Genomic DNA, 16,173 nt, shown 5'->3' on the forward strand with positions numbered 1-16,173 from the left:
ACTGAAAGCCAAATCTGCTGATGGTCACTATGTAGTTTGTCATACACTAGCCAATTTCTGCCTGTGACATAGCGCTGTGATATTCACTGGGCCTCACACAATCCAAAAGTGTCCAGTGTCCACAAGTGTGTGCTGAAATTCAAAATCTACGTTATCCTCTAGTCACATTTTTCACACATGCGACATTAAGCCTGTGACATAGCACTGTGATATTCAGTGGGCCTCACACAATCCAAAAGTGTCCAGTGTCCACAAGTGGGTGCCGAAATTCAAAATCTCTGTTATCCTCTAGTGACATTTTTCACACCTGCGACATCGAGCCTGTGACATAGCGCTGTGATTTTCAGTGGGCCTCACACAATCCAAAAGTGTCCAGTGTCCACAAGTGTGTGCAGAAATTCAAAATCTCCGTTATCCTCTAGTGACATTTTTCACACCTGCGACATCGAGCCTGTGACATAGCGCTGTGATATTCAGTGGGCCTCACACAATCCAAAAGTGTCCAGTTTCCACAAGTGTGTGCAGAAATTCAAAATCTCCGTTATCCTCTAGTGACATTTTTCACACCTGTGACATCGAGCCTGTGACATAGCGCTGTGATATTCACTGGGCCTCACACAATCCAAAAGTGTCCAGTGTCCACAAGTGTGTGCAGAAATTCAAAATCTCCATTATCCTCTAGTCACATTTTTCACACCTGCGACATCGAGCCTGTGACATAGCGCTGTGATATTCAGTGGGCCTCACACAATCCAAAAGTGTCCAGTGTCCACAAGTGTGTGCCGAAATTCAAAATCTCTGTTATCCTCTAGTGACATTTTTCACACCTGCGACATCGAGCCTGTGACATAGTGCTGTGATATTCAGTGGGCCTCACACAATCCAAAAGTGTCCAGTGTCCACAAGTGTGTGCAGAAATTCAAAATCTCCGTTATCCTCTAGTGACATTTTTCACACCTGCGACATCGAGCCTGTGACATAGCGCTGTGAAATTGGGCCTCAAACAATCCAAAAGCGTCCAGTGTCCACAAGTGTGTGCAGAAATTCAAAATCTCCGTTATCCTCTAGTGACATTTTTCACACCTGTGACATCGAGCCTGTGACATAGCGCTGTGATATTCAGTGGGCCTCACACAATCCAAAAGTGTCCAGTGTCCACAAGTGTGTGCAGAAATTCAAAATCTCCGTTATCCTCTAGTCACATTTTTCACACCTGCGACATCGAGCCTGTGACATAGCGCTGTGATATTCAGTGGGCCTCACACAATCCAAAAGTGTCCAGTGTCCACAAGTGTGTGCCAAAATTCAAAATCTCAGTTATCCTCTAGTGACATTTTTCACACCTGCGACATCGAGCCTGTGACATAGCGCTGTGATATTCAGTGGGCCTCACACAATCCAAAAGTGTCCAGTGTCCACAAGTGTGTGCAGAAATTCAAAATCTCCGTTATCCTCTAGTGACATTTTTCACACCTGCGACATCGAGCCTGTGACATAGCGCTGTGATATTCAGTGGGACTCACACAATCCAAAAGTGTCCAGTGTCCACAAGTGTGTGCAGAAATTCAAAATCTCCGTTATCCTCTAGTGACATGTTTCACACCTGCGACATCGAGCCTGTGACATAGCGCTGTGATATTCAGTGGGCCTCACACAATCCAAAAGTGTCCAGTGTCCACAAGTGTGTGCAGAAATTCAAAATCTCCCCTGTCCTATAGACACCTTGTACCTTGTTTTACATTACTATATAGTTTGTTGGATTTTGTCTACATTTCTACCAAAAATGAGGAAGGCTGGTGGAAGAGGCCATGGAATTGGGCGGGGGTTGGCAGCTGGTAATGATGGTGTTGTTGGTGGATCTGATGGTAGTGGCAAACGCAAAATAGGACCGAATACAGGAGGTGTTGAGCCTGCATCATCGTCTGGCTCCACAAGGCCTCGAAGACTCCCTTTTCTGGGAGTAGGTAAACCGTTTTTAAAGCCGGAGCTTCAAGAACAAGTTTTGGCTTACATTGCTGACTCAGCCTCCAGCTCTATCGCCTCTTCTTCTGAAGTTGTTAAAAATAAAAGCACTGAGTCGTCATTGGAGGCTCATGTTCATGAACCACACCTTTCCTTGTGTCCTTCACCCCAACCAAGATTGAAGGATGACGCAGGCCATACTACTGATTACTCCATGGAGCTGTTTTCACATACCATGCCTGGATTATCAAGTCAAATGGTGAATTACCCAGGTCAAGATGAATCTGACATGGAGTGCACTGATGCACAGCCACTGATAGATGATTCTGCTGGTACATTCACTCAGAGCACTACATTGTCCTCCCAGTGTACAGAGCCAGATTCTGACCCTGATGAGACTCAGGTGCCCCTTCCCGCACACTATACCACCATACACGGTGACACAGAGGAAGGTGCACGTGACATTGAAGAGGAGGTGATGGATGATCCAGTTGTTGACCCAGATTGGCATCCATTGGGGGAAGAGGGTGCTGCTTCCAATAGCTCAGATGAGGAGGAGGAGCATCCATAGCAGACATCGACATCGCAACAGCTGTTATCTGGCAGGCCCAGAGCACTCCAAAGACAGGTTCCAAAAATCAAAAGAGTTGCTGGACAGCTTGTCCAGAGGGTCAAAATATCACAGCGTGCTAGGCCGCAAAATGTCTGCCAAAGTAGGAAGAGTGCAGTGTGGCAATTTTTGAACAAAATCCTCATGATCAGGCCAAGGTTATCTGTAAGAAGTGTGCAAAGACCTTTAGCCGAGGGAAAAATCTGAAAAATTTGAATACCAGTTGCATGCTTAGACATTTAACCAGCATGCACTTGCAAGCGTGGACACAACACCAAACCTCAAGTACCACATGTGCAACTGATCACAAAGAAGGTAGTCAGCAATGCTACATTGTTTCCTCCACTGTAAGCCCACCGGTTAGCACAGCAGCAAATGTTGAGGTGTCGTTGCAAGGCCACAGCAGTCAGGGAATCCCACTGTTATATCAACGAAAGACTGAATCTAGGCCATCAGAAAGAACACCAACTCCATCACCATCATCAACCCTCTCTCAGTCCGCCCTGTCCACCGCTACTTCCACCATATGCAGCTCTCAAGTCCAGCTCACCCTCCCAGACACTATGAGTAGGTCAAGAAAGTACTCAGTCTCTCATCCGCGTACAATGGGTTTGAACGCCCACATTGCCAAACTAATCTCGTTAGAGATGATGCCCTATCGGTTGGTTGAAAGCGCAGCTTTCCGCGAACTCATGGCCTATGCAGTACCATGCTATGACCTACCCAGTTGCCACTTCTTCTCTCGCAAAGCCATCCCAGCCCTCCACCATCATGTAAAAGACCGCATTGTCCATGCACTCAAGCAGTCAGTGAGTGGAAAGGTGCACCTAACAACTGATGCATGGTCCAGTCGGCATGGCCAGGGCCGTTACGTGTCCATCACTGCGCACTGGGTTAATGTGGTGGATGCAGGGTCCACAGGGGACAGCGGTGGTGGGACAGTGCTGCCTAGCCCACGGTATAGGAAACAGTTGGCTGTAGGCGTTCGACCCTCCTCCTCCTCCTCCAGATGCGAAAGCTCATCCACAGAGCGCAGTCGTATGAGCACTCCATCTGCAGCTGCCACTGTTACACACGAGGTGTCCCCCTATCAAACAGCTAGTGGAAAGCGTCAGCAGGCTGTGTTGCAGATGATGTGTTTGGGCGACAGACACACCGCCGAGGTGCTGGCCGAGTACTTTCAGCGACAAACTGAGTCATGGCTGGGCAGAGTACATCTTGAGGCAGGCAAGGTAGTTAGTGATAGCGGCCGTAATTTTGGGGCAGCCATAGCCCTTTCAAAACTCAGCCACATACCTTGCTTGGCTCACACCTTGAACCTGGTGGTGCAGTGCCTCCTCAATAATTATCCGGAGTTAACAGCCCTGCTCCAGAAGGTGCGAAGACTGTGCGCGCACATCCGCCGGTCGCCTGTACACTCCATTCGTATGCAGAAGCTGCAGCAATTGCTCCACCTTCCCAACCACCGCCTCATTATCGACATTGCAACAAGGTGGAACTCCACCCTGCACATGGTTGAGCGGCTGTGCGAGCAGAGGCAGGCCATAATGCATTTGTGGGAGGATACACGGCCAGGCACTTTGAGAGCAGACATGGAGTTGACAGGTGTGCAGTGGTCGAAGCTGAAAGACCTCTGTAAAGTCCTTCAGTGTTTTGAGGAGTGCACACGGCTGGTAAGCGCAGACGACGCCATCCTAAGCATGAGCATCCCACTTATGCGTCTGCTCATGCAAACTTTGACGCACCTTAAGGAGCAGGCGTCTGCAGCCAATGTTGACGAGGAGGAAGAGGTGGAGGGAATCCTTGATGACATTCAGCCATTGTCTGCTCAGGGACCTCTCCTGGACGAGGTGGAGGAAGAAGAGGAGGAGGAGGATGATGATGGGTATGATTACTTAGGGGAGGAGGATGCATCTCGTGGGGCAAGTGAAAATGTTGGCGTGGCAAGGTCTGGTACAGGGTTTGTGCGTGACTGGTGGGATGTGGATTTGCCAGAAAGTGCTCCTCCACCCAGCACTCGCAGTGCATCATTGATACCGGGAACATTGGCCCACATGTCAGATTATGCCTTGCAGATCCTAAAAAGGGACCCATGCATTGCCAAAATGATGAACGATGACGACTGCTGGTTGGCCAGCATCCTGGATCCACGCTATGAAGGCAAATTACAAAACATCATGCCACAGGAGAACCTTGACCTAATATTGGCTACTAAACAAGCAACTCTGGTTAACCGGTTGGTTGAGGCATTCCCAGCTCACAGCAGCGGTGATGGTTCTCACACGAGCCGTACGGGCCGGGGGCAGCTTGGCAGAGGTGTTCGTGGTGTACACAGCAGAAGTGGCGTTGGAGACAGGGGTTTCATGACAATGTTGTGGACTGATTTTTCACGGACCGCTCACACAACTTGTAATACTGCATCGATGGAAAGTGACAGGAGACAGCAGTTGTCAACTATGGTTAACAACTACTTTTCCTCCCATATTGATGTTCTCCCGCACAGGTCATTCCCCTTTGACTATTGGGCCGTTAAACTGGACACCTGGCCTGAATTGGCACAATATGCCTTACAGGAGCTCGCTTGCCCAGCTGCAAGTGTGCTATCGGAAAGAGTCTTCAGTACAGCTGGATCAATCCTGACAGAAAAAAGGACCCGTCTGTCAACCCAAAATGTGGATGATCTAACCTTCATTAAAATGAACCATGCATGGGTTTCCAAGGATTTTGTCCCACCTTCCCTTGATGACACATAGGTTGCCAGAAAAAAGGCTTGCTTTGGTCCTCCTCCTATTCCGCGAACTTGACCTATTTCGCCTTTTGCAGCAGCTGAATGACCCACATCTACATATGCCACTTTGTAAACCTCCCTAAGTGGGCGGCCCCCCCCATAGCCGAGGTCACCACCTAGCGCACAAAACCGTGCGAGTGCCGTTGCCCTGGACAGGTGGGTAGGCCGACTCTTGGGCGCGGGCACTGGCATAGGGTCCCTCATAGTGCAATCAAGTGTCTCTGACAGTGGTGGTGCACACCCGCCGTCAGACACACTGCCGTACTATGAGGGGCCCAGTGCCAGTACCGACGCCCACGACTGTGCCCCCCTTGCTTGGGCAGGGCCCCAGCATTTGCAATGTTTACCTCTCCCTGCTCCTCCGCTGTGTAGTCTGGCCTGTCAAATCCTTCACTAGGACTGCCACTACAAATTGATTGAACTGAAAGATGATGGTTAAGATGTAGCTATGCCCTGTCCTGCTGGCCGGGCTCTAGCTCCAGATGATCAGTGGCTTCCATTTCTTATGGACGTCGACTCACAATTACATGCAGTGGTGGTTTATCATCAGCTTTCACAGTTTTCCTACTCACAAACGTGTGACATTCCGGCGCACATTTCAAAATGTGCCCTCTCATGCCAATCAAATAGAATCGCCTACGGCCTGTGGCTTCTGTCTCTTGCACTCCAAAGTTACGTGACAGATCATGATAGCCAGTGAGCACCATGTTTACATCGCTCCCTGTGATAAAAATTGGATTGAGATGAGTAACAGTGATGGAATCAACGGAAGTGCGATACAGCAAGACTTTATTCACAAAAAAATGTTTTCACTGTCTCAACACACAAATTAATTGAGGGTCAGCATCGCCTATGAGAATTGTGACGGAAGTTTTTCCCGTGAATAATAATTCCTAGATTTCTGCAATCAATAGCCTTTATGTCACTAATTGTATGCATCTCATTTCCTATTGCGGAGAGGCTGGACTGTATTACTGAGACAGAAATATATATGAAGATTTAAAAATAACACCAAAAGTATATAGTTGTGTACGCCTCAAATGCATTTCCTTTTTTCCACTTTTTAGATTGCTGTGTCATCCATACTGAGAACACGGAGACTTTACGTGTTTAAACTATGCTATATATACCTGCTATCCAGTGATAAAGTACCCTTTCTCAACTTTGTACAATCTGGTCAAATCCATACTGGGCCTGAGAACATCTGAGTCTGCCTCCTGATCTATAGACATATATTTTTAATGTGTAAACTAGGCTACATATATACGTGTTATCCGGTGAAACTGTACCCTTTATCAACTTTCTACAATATTGTTGAATCCATACTGGGCCTGAGAACGGCTGCCGAGCTGTTAAGCAAGCTACAGCACCTGTGGTTTGGACACGTAATTTTTTCAGGAATGACAGTTAGGCCTAACTCCGGAATTGCGGTTGACCTGAACTTACTGGGAAATCATCGTTCGCGGGGAATAATCTGAATCCCAGATTCCCATCACTAACGGAGTTCAGCAGGTTATCTGCACCTGTAAGCGACAAAAGCTGGTCCTTTCAGTGTAGTGTGCATGCAGCCCCGGACATGTACTGGAATGCTAGACCTGTTATTGCTCGATCTCACGTGCCACAGCCTCGCGTATCCCTCTAGTAAGCTTGACGCGTACCGCGGGGCCATGCCGGAGTCTCGGTCGTTAACGGAATAAAGATGAGAAATTGCTAGCACAACTACAAACGGACATACCACACCACACACAGAATCGACAAAGCTTGCAATCTGTCCATCTTTTCTGTAGCTTGTATGCTAGTGGTTTCCCGGGTGCAGTCCAATTAAGCCACAGGCTCCACTCCTGGTGGTGCCCTTTTGGACATTCCTTTAAGGTTCAGCTTTGCAATCATACTACCCCCGGAAACCAAAAACGTTGCCTTCAGGGACGCTGTTTGGAGGTTCGTGGGAATAACGCCACCCGATCAGCAGTCGGCATATGGGTCGCCCTCCAAGGGCTGTGGGGTACTCGGTATCGTGCCGGTGTCAGTGGGATGTGTCACAGCAGCGGTGACCCGGACGGTGGCCCTGGGCGCCCATGTAAATGGCGTGGTATAATGGTAAAGAGTTTATATAGATAGTTTGACGCCACCTGTGGTGTTCGGCAACATAGATGTTAGGCCGACGCTGCATGCAGATCCTTTGGGACTGATGGTGTTGTGCAGCAAAGATGGAGAAGCTCCCCACAGGTGGAGCTGGAGTCCCAGGGAAGTGTAGATGTAGTGAAGGGGGAAAGGCACAGGCGGTGTAGGTGCTGGTACCCAGATGTAGCAGTGCTGGAATAACTGTAGGACAGCAGAGCGTGCAGTTCCAAAGCTTTACTCACAGTCTGCAGGTTACACAGATGCCTGCCTCCGTGCTGTGTCCTCCGGGTCAGGACCTCTGCCAACCTCCGGGACCAGAATGGAAAGCTCCCTTCCAACACTCCGCCAACATGTACCTTCCTGAACGTCTCCTTTCTAGCGATTGTGGGGGAAGCACTCACAGGACCGTGGTTCACTGAAACGCCTCCTGTCTAATAGATGTTCCTCAGACTTTACTTGTATGGCAGACAGCTGTAGCCTTTTCCTTCTGCCTCGCACACGTCGATGCTGGGGCCTCCGAGCCTTAGTTGGGTACAGAGCATTTATAGCTGCTACTTCCCCCGGTTTCTGCTGCAGGAACGTCAGTGTCCCTACAAACTCGGAGACCGGAATCCGGACCATGCGCTCCAGCTAGGAGTGAGCCTTAACTCTGCTCATCCTCCAGCTCCCCTTCTCACGTCCGCACACTTCCCCTTCCCTGCACAGAGTGCCCTAACTTACCTCCTTCCGACCACAGAGAGCAGCTCCTCAGCAGTCAGGTTCAGAGGTCTCCCTGCTGGCCTGGAGTGGGAAATGTGTTGTGTGTTGTTTCACTGCTAGAGAGATCCTTCATTGCTCCCAAGCTTGACAACACACTCCCTAGGAGGAAGGCAATGCCACAGTGGCGACCGTACTCTTGGGGACGCCACAAGTGCACTGAGGCCCAGCCACTGCTGGATGATGCTGCTGGTACATTGACCCAGACCACTACATTCCCCTCGCACTCTACACAGCCAGAATCTGACCCAGAGGAAACTCAGGTTCCCCTTCCCGCATACTATACCACCTTACACGGTGACAAAGAGGAAGGTGCAGATGAAAGTGCTGGTTCCTTGAGCAGGTGGGGGGGCATACTCATGGGCGATGGCACTGGCACAGGGCACCGCATAGTACGCAAAAGTGTCTCTGCTGGTGGGAGGGCCTAAACAGCCAAGTGCAGTGAGATGGAAGATGGGGATGACAAGGAGTTCAGAGTAGTGCAGGGATTCCCTAGCAAGGAGACTTATGTAATTGTTTTCAATGTTGGGACAGCAATTTTTGGGGAGCACTATACTCTGGTGAATGATATATGGGGCCCACCATACACTGGAGCATTCCAAAGGTGGACATCAGACACTGGAGCAGCATTTACAGGGCCCATTATACACTAGAGCAGTAGAAATGCGGCCCATTATATATGGAGCATTATTTGGGCCCATAAGACAGTGGAGCTTCATCCATTGGGACCAACATATACTGTAGCATTATGTGGAGCTCATCATATACGGTTTGAAACATTATATGGGAATAATGATTCCGTATGGAGAAATATATGGGCCTCATTACTCTGTATAGCGCATTAAGCGCTGGCCATAATACTGTATGGAGTTATATACTGTCCATTTTTGGAGGTATTGGAGAATTTAAAATGGATATCAGTCATGAGATGTAAGAAGTGAAGTATTTTTCATTGTACTATACTGCTATTTCTCTGCCGTATCGGAGCATCATGAGTTGTGGTATGTGTTAAAGGGGCGCTCTTTGGCCCTGGGCCCACGAAAACCTGGAGCCAGCCCTCCCCCCCCACAACTGTAGCCAAATAACCCCCATTTTTCAGTGCGTAACTAGTATTATGAAGTAAATTAAGGTTGACAAGCTTCAGTAACAAGAATTTATGCTTTTGGCATTCAAATGGGCACTGTTGGTGTGTTTCCTGTCCTCCTCTCACTGCCGACTTTAATTCTCCATTGACTTACATTGGGTTTCGTGTTTCGGGACGACCCCGACTTTTCCCTATAGTCGGCTGATTTTGCTCTACCCGACTTTTGGAAAAGTCGGGTTTCATGAAACGAAACTCGACCCTAAAAAAACAAAAGTTGCTTAACACTAGTGCATATTATTATGTCTATGCTTTGAGTAGTTCCGGGTAATTTTTGTTTGTTTACCAACACCAACAACTGCATCTATTATTACTATAACTATTGTGTTTTTATGTGATGATTAATAAAAGGAATATTTTTAATAATTATCTTTTGTGTTATGGATCATGTAGGGCTGGATGCTCTTTAAATGTGTAAATTTCAATCTCCTATATTGTGTCTGTCTCAGCTGTGGACTGTGCATTCCCCATGGGGTGTCCAGTTCACAGCTGTGGGGGAGTCAGGAGCCATTTTATTGTAGTCCAGAACTGTGCTCTTGGCTACAATTTACACCCCCATATCAACAGCTCACAGTGACACAGCTGTTGGTGACAGGAGGTCTGCACAGCAGTTGTGAGATGTGGTGAGTACAGATCAGGAGCCTGACGCTGTAGTAATATCAGGCTATTGAGCAGCTCGGTAGCCTGGGATTAGTCGTACAGTGTCAGGCTGCCGACCTGTACTCACTCCAGTATTCAGAGTTCATCATCACACTGCTGTGCTCTGAACACTGACTCATCTCTGCTCAGTCAGTGTAAAGCCTCATTCAGATGTCCCCACATTATACTGTACATTTGAGTGAGGCTTTACACTGAGCACAGCCATGTATCTAGTCCCATCATGTGTGACGGTCTGCTGAGCCTTGTATCTCATGCGGCCACTGAATGAAACGGTGAGCAGCGCACCTTCAACTAACAGAATATGTGCTAACGACAGACCTCTGTGTCACTTTCCACTTGTCAATACCACTTTGCCGCCACTAACAAAATGGCTCCTACGCTTCATCCTGCCTTATCCTTTGGCAAACATCTAGAAGGCGAGGAGTGACGTCTCACACATGGAGCAGATCCCACCAATGTGTACTGCAGTTGCACTATCTCACATTAGACTAAATTTTTACGGCAAATATCAGCCGTTGCCCCCCACTACCTCCAGTTTTTCAAGTTGAAAATATGAGCAAAAATTGCTATTTTATACCATTAAAAAATATACGTTTTTGCATTTTTTTTCCAATTGTTGAGAAAAAAATGGACACATTCCCTTTAAATCTGCCAGATCCATTTATCATCTACTGTAGATTATAAAGGGAATGTTACTGATGAAATGTAGCCATTAAAATGAACTGTTGTGCTCTGACTGGAACTAATTGTTCTTTGTTCTGGCTCTGACAGCCGTGAATCCTAAAATGCCTGTATGTCCACTCTGATTGTCTCTTGGGATCAGGAAAAAACTTTATTTTTTTTAATAAAGCCAATCGGTTCATGATTTGCACTCCTTTAAGTCAATAAGGTAAAGCAAAGTTCTATGATCAACCTCCGACCCTTCCTTCTGATGTTTGCTCCTTCTGACATGAATATATTCTCAAGGTCCATACAAGAACATGGCATAACTATTATTGGTATAGTGGTTTGTCTTAAGCGTTCTGGGTTGAAAAATAACCTGAATAAATGTTCGGCACTCCTCACTAAGGAATTTGGCAGGAGATAGCAGTAATTACATATACTACTACTACTACTACTACTTTTTGAAGCTATCTACAAGGATGCGGAGGGCACCATCAGATAATAAGACTAATTAGAGGGGTTCCAACCACAGTATGTCCAAATTACATGTAAATCACAAAAAAAGAACCAAGAAGACATACACCAAATGCAGGGATCACCATAGAAAAATTGTCAATTTTATTACATGGGATACACAAACCACCAAAAAAATGATTAAAAACGTTTAAAATAGACAGCAGTTATTAAACATAAGCTATAATCATGGGAGCAATAACAAGCTCTATATAACATCACACAATTGTATACGTATAATGTGTGTAGCTAGTCCACATAATCAATATAATGTGCAAAATACACTAAGCCCTATGCAAAAAAAATTTCAGATGTATATTGTTGCTAAATGCATTAATTTAAGTACATCAAAAACCATGTCCTGAGTGCAAATGTTGGGAAGTATATATGGAGGGAGGTTTACTATTGATTTATTTTACAAGTGTTTTGGCGCTCTTTAACCCTTCAGTTCTTTTTCATCTACTGAATACGGGTTAATATAGTGGTCCATATCACAGTTTATTATACTGGACTAATATTTGATGCCACAATACCTTGCCTTGATGTGTGTACTTCTTACATCTCCTCTCCCTCCATATATACTTCTCAACAGGCTATCTGACTATGGAGCTAGCTTGGTATGTATCTCGACCCATGCGCCAGACCACAGACTATTTAAAAGTTATCCATTTGGACTACAAGCAGTAAGCTGGATCTATTTTTTTTCTTTCTTCTTGATGGCTATAACTTAATTACTTAATCTAAGTTCACATTGTGTCTTTGTCTACGGTCGGGGGCTTGCAGCTGAAGCCCTAGAAAAACGTTTTCCGATGTTTGTGTTAATGAAGCCATTGATTATAATGATGTAGATGGAGTCACTGTGTGCTCTGTAGGACATAATTTTTGGCCTTGTATGCCTTTTTGAGGCAGACACCAAGATGGCGTCTTGGTGCCTGCCTCAAATAGGTATATAATGATGCCAACATAGAACACTGACTCTGCCTGCATCATTATAGTCAATGTTCCTGTTGGTGCGAACATCTGAATCCCATTCTCCGAGGCTTCAGACACAAATACCGACAGAGCCACTGATCATAGTCCAACGTGAATATAGTCCAAGTAGGACTGTCCTAGGATGCCCAAGTCCTACTGGTTATGCATGTCTCTAGAAGCTTTTATAAGGGAATAATTGTCACGGCTAGATGATGACCAGGTCACATCATCTCCCACATCGGCAAGTATGAAGTGAGTAAAGGGAACCTGTCACCTCATTTTTCAGCTATAAGCCGCGGCCACTGCCTTTCTACAGCTTTCTAGAATGCTGTAGATAAGCCCCGAAAGGCAGTGGCCGCAGCTTATAGCTGAAAAACGAGGTGACAGGTTCCCTTTAACAATGTAAGCCTATGAAGCATCAGAACAAGGCTCCATAGGCTCCCATTATAGAAAAGACTTCTCGCTCACACTGAGAGTATACAGTGAGCTAAAGAGCGATGACAGGCGATTGCAACAGCTAAATAGGAAAGGGTTATTTACAGTTAGAGCAGTGACACTGTGGAATGCCGACCACAAGAATAGCAGACACTACAACAGCTTTTAAAAAGGGCTTGATGATTTCCTCAATACCATAACATTGTGGGTTATATTTAATTTAGTGACAAAATGGACAATTGGTGGAGAAAGGTTAAACTTGATGGACCTAGGTCTTTTTTCAACCTATGTATGTAACTATGTTGTTATGACATCACACAAAAGTGGAGCCGGACAGAGCTTGATCTCAGAGAAGACGGCAGTAGGGAAGTATATTACCTCACCACACTACAACACATACACGTTTAGTGAAAAAACAAAACTTCATGAGGGTGCTTCAAACATGTACGACGTACAGTATTGGTATGCCATATATTTCAGAAATATTCTATTACAAAGGAACATTAATTCAGAATTTTTATTTTATTTTTTTAAATTTGGAATTCCCAATCAGTATGTCTTTGGTGTGTGGGAGGAAACCGGTGTACCCGGAGGAAACCCACGCAAACACGGGGAGAACATACAAACTCCATGCAGATGTTTTCCTTAGTGACATTTAAACCCAGGATCCCAGTGCTGCAAAGCAACAGTGCTAACCACTGAGCCACCGTGCTGCCCAAGTACAGCTTTGATGATGGACTTGCTGTACTAGATGTATATTGTGCCCTATGGACAGATTGGACAAATGCATCTTCTGATGCTGCGAGCGGCCCTGGATAATCCTCGCCGGCAGGATGATATAATCCGGCGGAAGATGGAACCTAGGAGAAGAGATATAAAACTAATGTAAGTAATGGAACTCCATATTAGAGGATACTGCTTTGGTGTCATTGTGGCAGGACGGTAGAGAAATCTTATCCGTGCAGAGCAACAGGATCATTGTCAGTCATCATACATGTGACAATCCCACCACTGACAGATAACATCTTCTCCACATGAATTATTCCCACTGGCCAACATCAAACAATATAGACTTTATTATCACACTTACGTCTTCTAGGTTTTCGCTCTTCTACTATTTGGGCATTTTGCTCTTCTACCAGTATTTTTGCAGAGTTATTTTTCTTCTCAACTAGAAATTCATATAAAAAGTAAAAAAAAAACAAGTCAGTGATCATTTTCAATCATCATCCATGTAGCAATCATGTAACTGGGAGTTAACATCTCCTCCTCGTGAATAATTCTCAATCGCCAACATCAGACCACATAGACCTTATTGTCACACTTACCTCTGCTAGACTCTATCTCTACTACTATTGCAGATGTATTTGTCTCAACTGGAAATTCATGTAAAAAAGTAAGAAATACAAGTCAATGATCATTGTCAGTCATAGATGTGAAAATCCCACCATTGACATATAATATATCGTCCTCGTGAATTATTCTGTCGCCGACATCAGACAACATAGACCTTATTGTCACACTTACCTCTGCTAGACTCTGTCTCTACTACTATTTCTGGGTCTTGATCGTCTCCCAGTTTTAATGCAGATGTATTTGTCTCAACTGGAAAATCATGTAAAAAAGTAAGAAATACAAGTCAATGATCATTGTCACTCATAGATGTGAAAATCCCACCATTGACATATAATATATCGCCCTCGTGAATTATTCTGTCGCCGACATCAGACAACATAGACCTTATTGTCACACTTACCTCTGCTAGACTCTATCTCTACTACTATTTCTGGGTCTTGATCGTCTCCCAGTTTTATTGCAGATGTATTTGTCTCAACTGGAAATTCATGTAAAAAAGTAAGAAATACAAGTCAATGATCATTGTCATTCATAGATGTGAAAATCCCACCATTGACATATAATATATCGTCCTCGTGAATTATTCTGTCGCCGACATCAGACAACATAGACCTTATTGTCACACTTACCTCTGCTAGACTCTGTCTCTACTACTATTTCTGGGTCTTGATCGTCTCCCAGTTTTAATGCAGATGTATTTGTCTCAACTGGAAAATCATGTAAAAAAGTAAGAAATACAAGTCAATGATCATTGTCAGTCATAGATGTGAAAATCCCACCATTGACATATAATATATCGTCCTCGTGAATTATTCTGTCGCCGACATCAGACAACATAGACCTTATTGTCACACTTACCTTTGCTAGACTCTGTCTCTACTACTATTTCTGGGTCATGATCTTCTCCCAGTTTTAATGCAGATGTTTTTTTCTCAACTGGAAATTCATGTAAAAAAGTAAGAAATACAAGTCAATGATCATTGTCAGTCATAGATGTGAAAATCACACCATTGACTTATAGTGATGAGCGAGTGTGCTCGTTACTGGAGTTTTCCGCGCATGCTCGGGTGTTCTCCATGTATTTTGAGCGTACTCGTGAATTAAGTTTTAGTCCTTGCAGCTGCATGATTTGCGGCTGCTGGAACGCCTGAATACATGTGGGGATTTTTGCTAAAGAACGGGCAATCCCCCATGTATTCAGGCTGTCAGCCGCAAATCATGCAGCTGCAGGGACTGACTGTTTGATGTCGGCAACTGAGAATAATTCCCGAGGAGGATATATTATATGTAGTGATGAGCGATTGTGCTCGTTAATTGAGTTTTCTAAGCATGCTCAGGTGTTCTCTGGGTGTTTGCCGAGTATTTTGGGCGTGCTCGGAAATTAAACTTTAGTCCCCGCAGCTGCATGGTTTGCAGCTGCTAGACAGCCTGAATACATGCGGGGATGATTGCACGTTTTTTCAAAAATCCTCACATGAATTCAGGTTGTTAAGCAGTCTCAAATCATGCAGCTGCGGGAATTAAAACTTGATTTCCGAGCATGCCCAAACTACTCAGAGAACACCAGAGCATGTTCGGAAAACTCGAGTAAAGAGCACACTCGCTTATCACTACATATAACATCTCCTCCTCGTGAATTATTCTCAGTTGCCGACATCAGACAACATAGACCTTATTGTCAAACTTACCTCTGCTAGGTTCTGTCTCTGCTACCATTCCTGAGTCTTGATCTTCTCCCAGTTTTAATGCAGATGTATTTTTTGTATCAACTGGAAATTCATATAAAAAAAGTAAGAAAAACAAGTCAATGATCATTGTCAGTCATAGATGTGAAAATCCCACCATTGACATATAGTGATGAGGGAGTGTGTTCGTTCCTCGGGTGTTCTCCTAGACTTTTGAGCGTGCTCGTGAATTAAGGTTTAGTCCCCACAGCTGCATGATTTGCAGCTGCTAGACAGTCTGAATACATGTGGGAAGGATTGCCTGTTTCTTCGGAAATCCTCACATGAATTCAGGCGGTCTAGCAGTCTCTAATCATGCAGCTGCGGGGACTAAAACTTGATTTCCGAGCACGCCCAAACTACTCAGAGAACACCCGAGCATGTAAAGAGTAAAGAGCACACTCGCTTATAACAGCATATAATATATCCTCCTTGTAAATTATTTTCAGTCGCTGACATCAGACAACATAGA

This window comes from Dendrobates tinctorius, unplaced genomic scaffold (genome assembly GCF_039654945.1).
Source record: "Dendrobates tinctorius isolate UK_male_01 unplaced genomic scaffold, ASM3965494v1 ptg000120l, whole genome shotgun sequence".
In the NCBI taxonomy this organism is placed as follows: domain Eukaryota; kingdom Metazoa; phylum Chordata; class Amphibia; order Anura; family Dendrobatidae; genus Dendrobates; species Dendrobates tinctorius.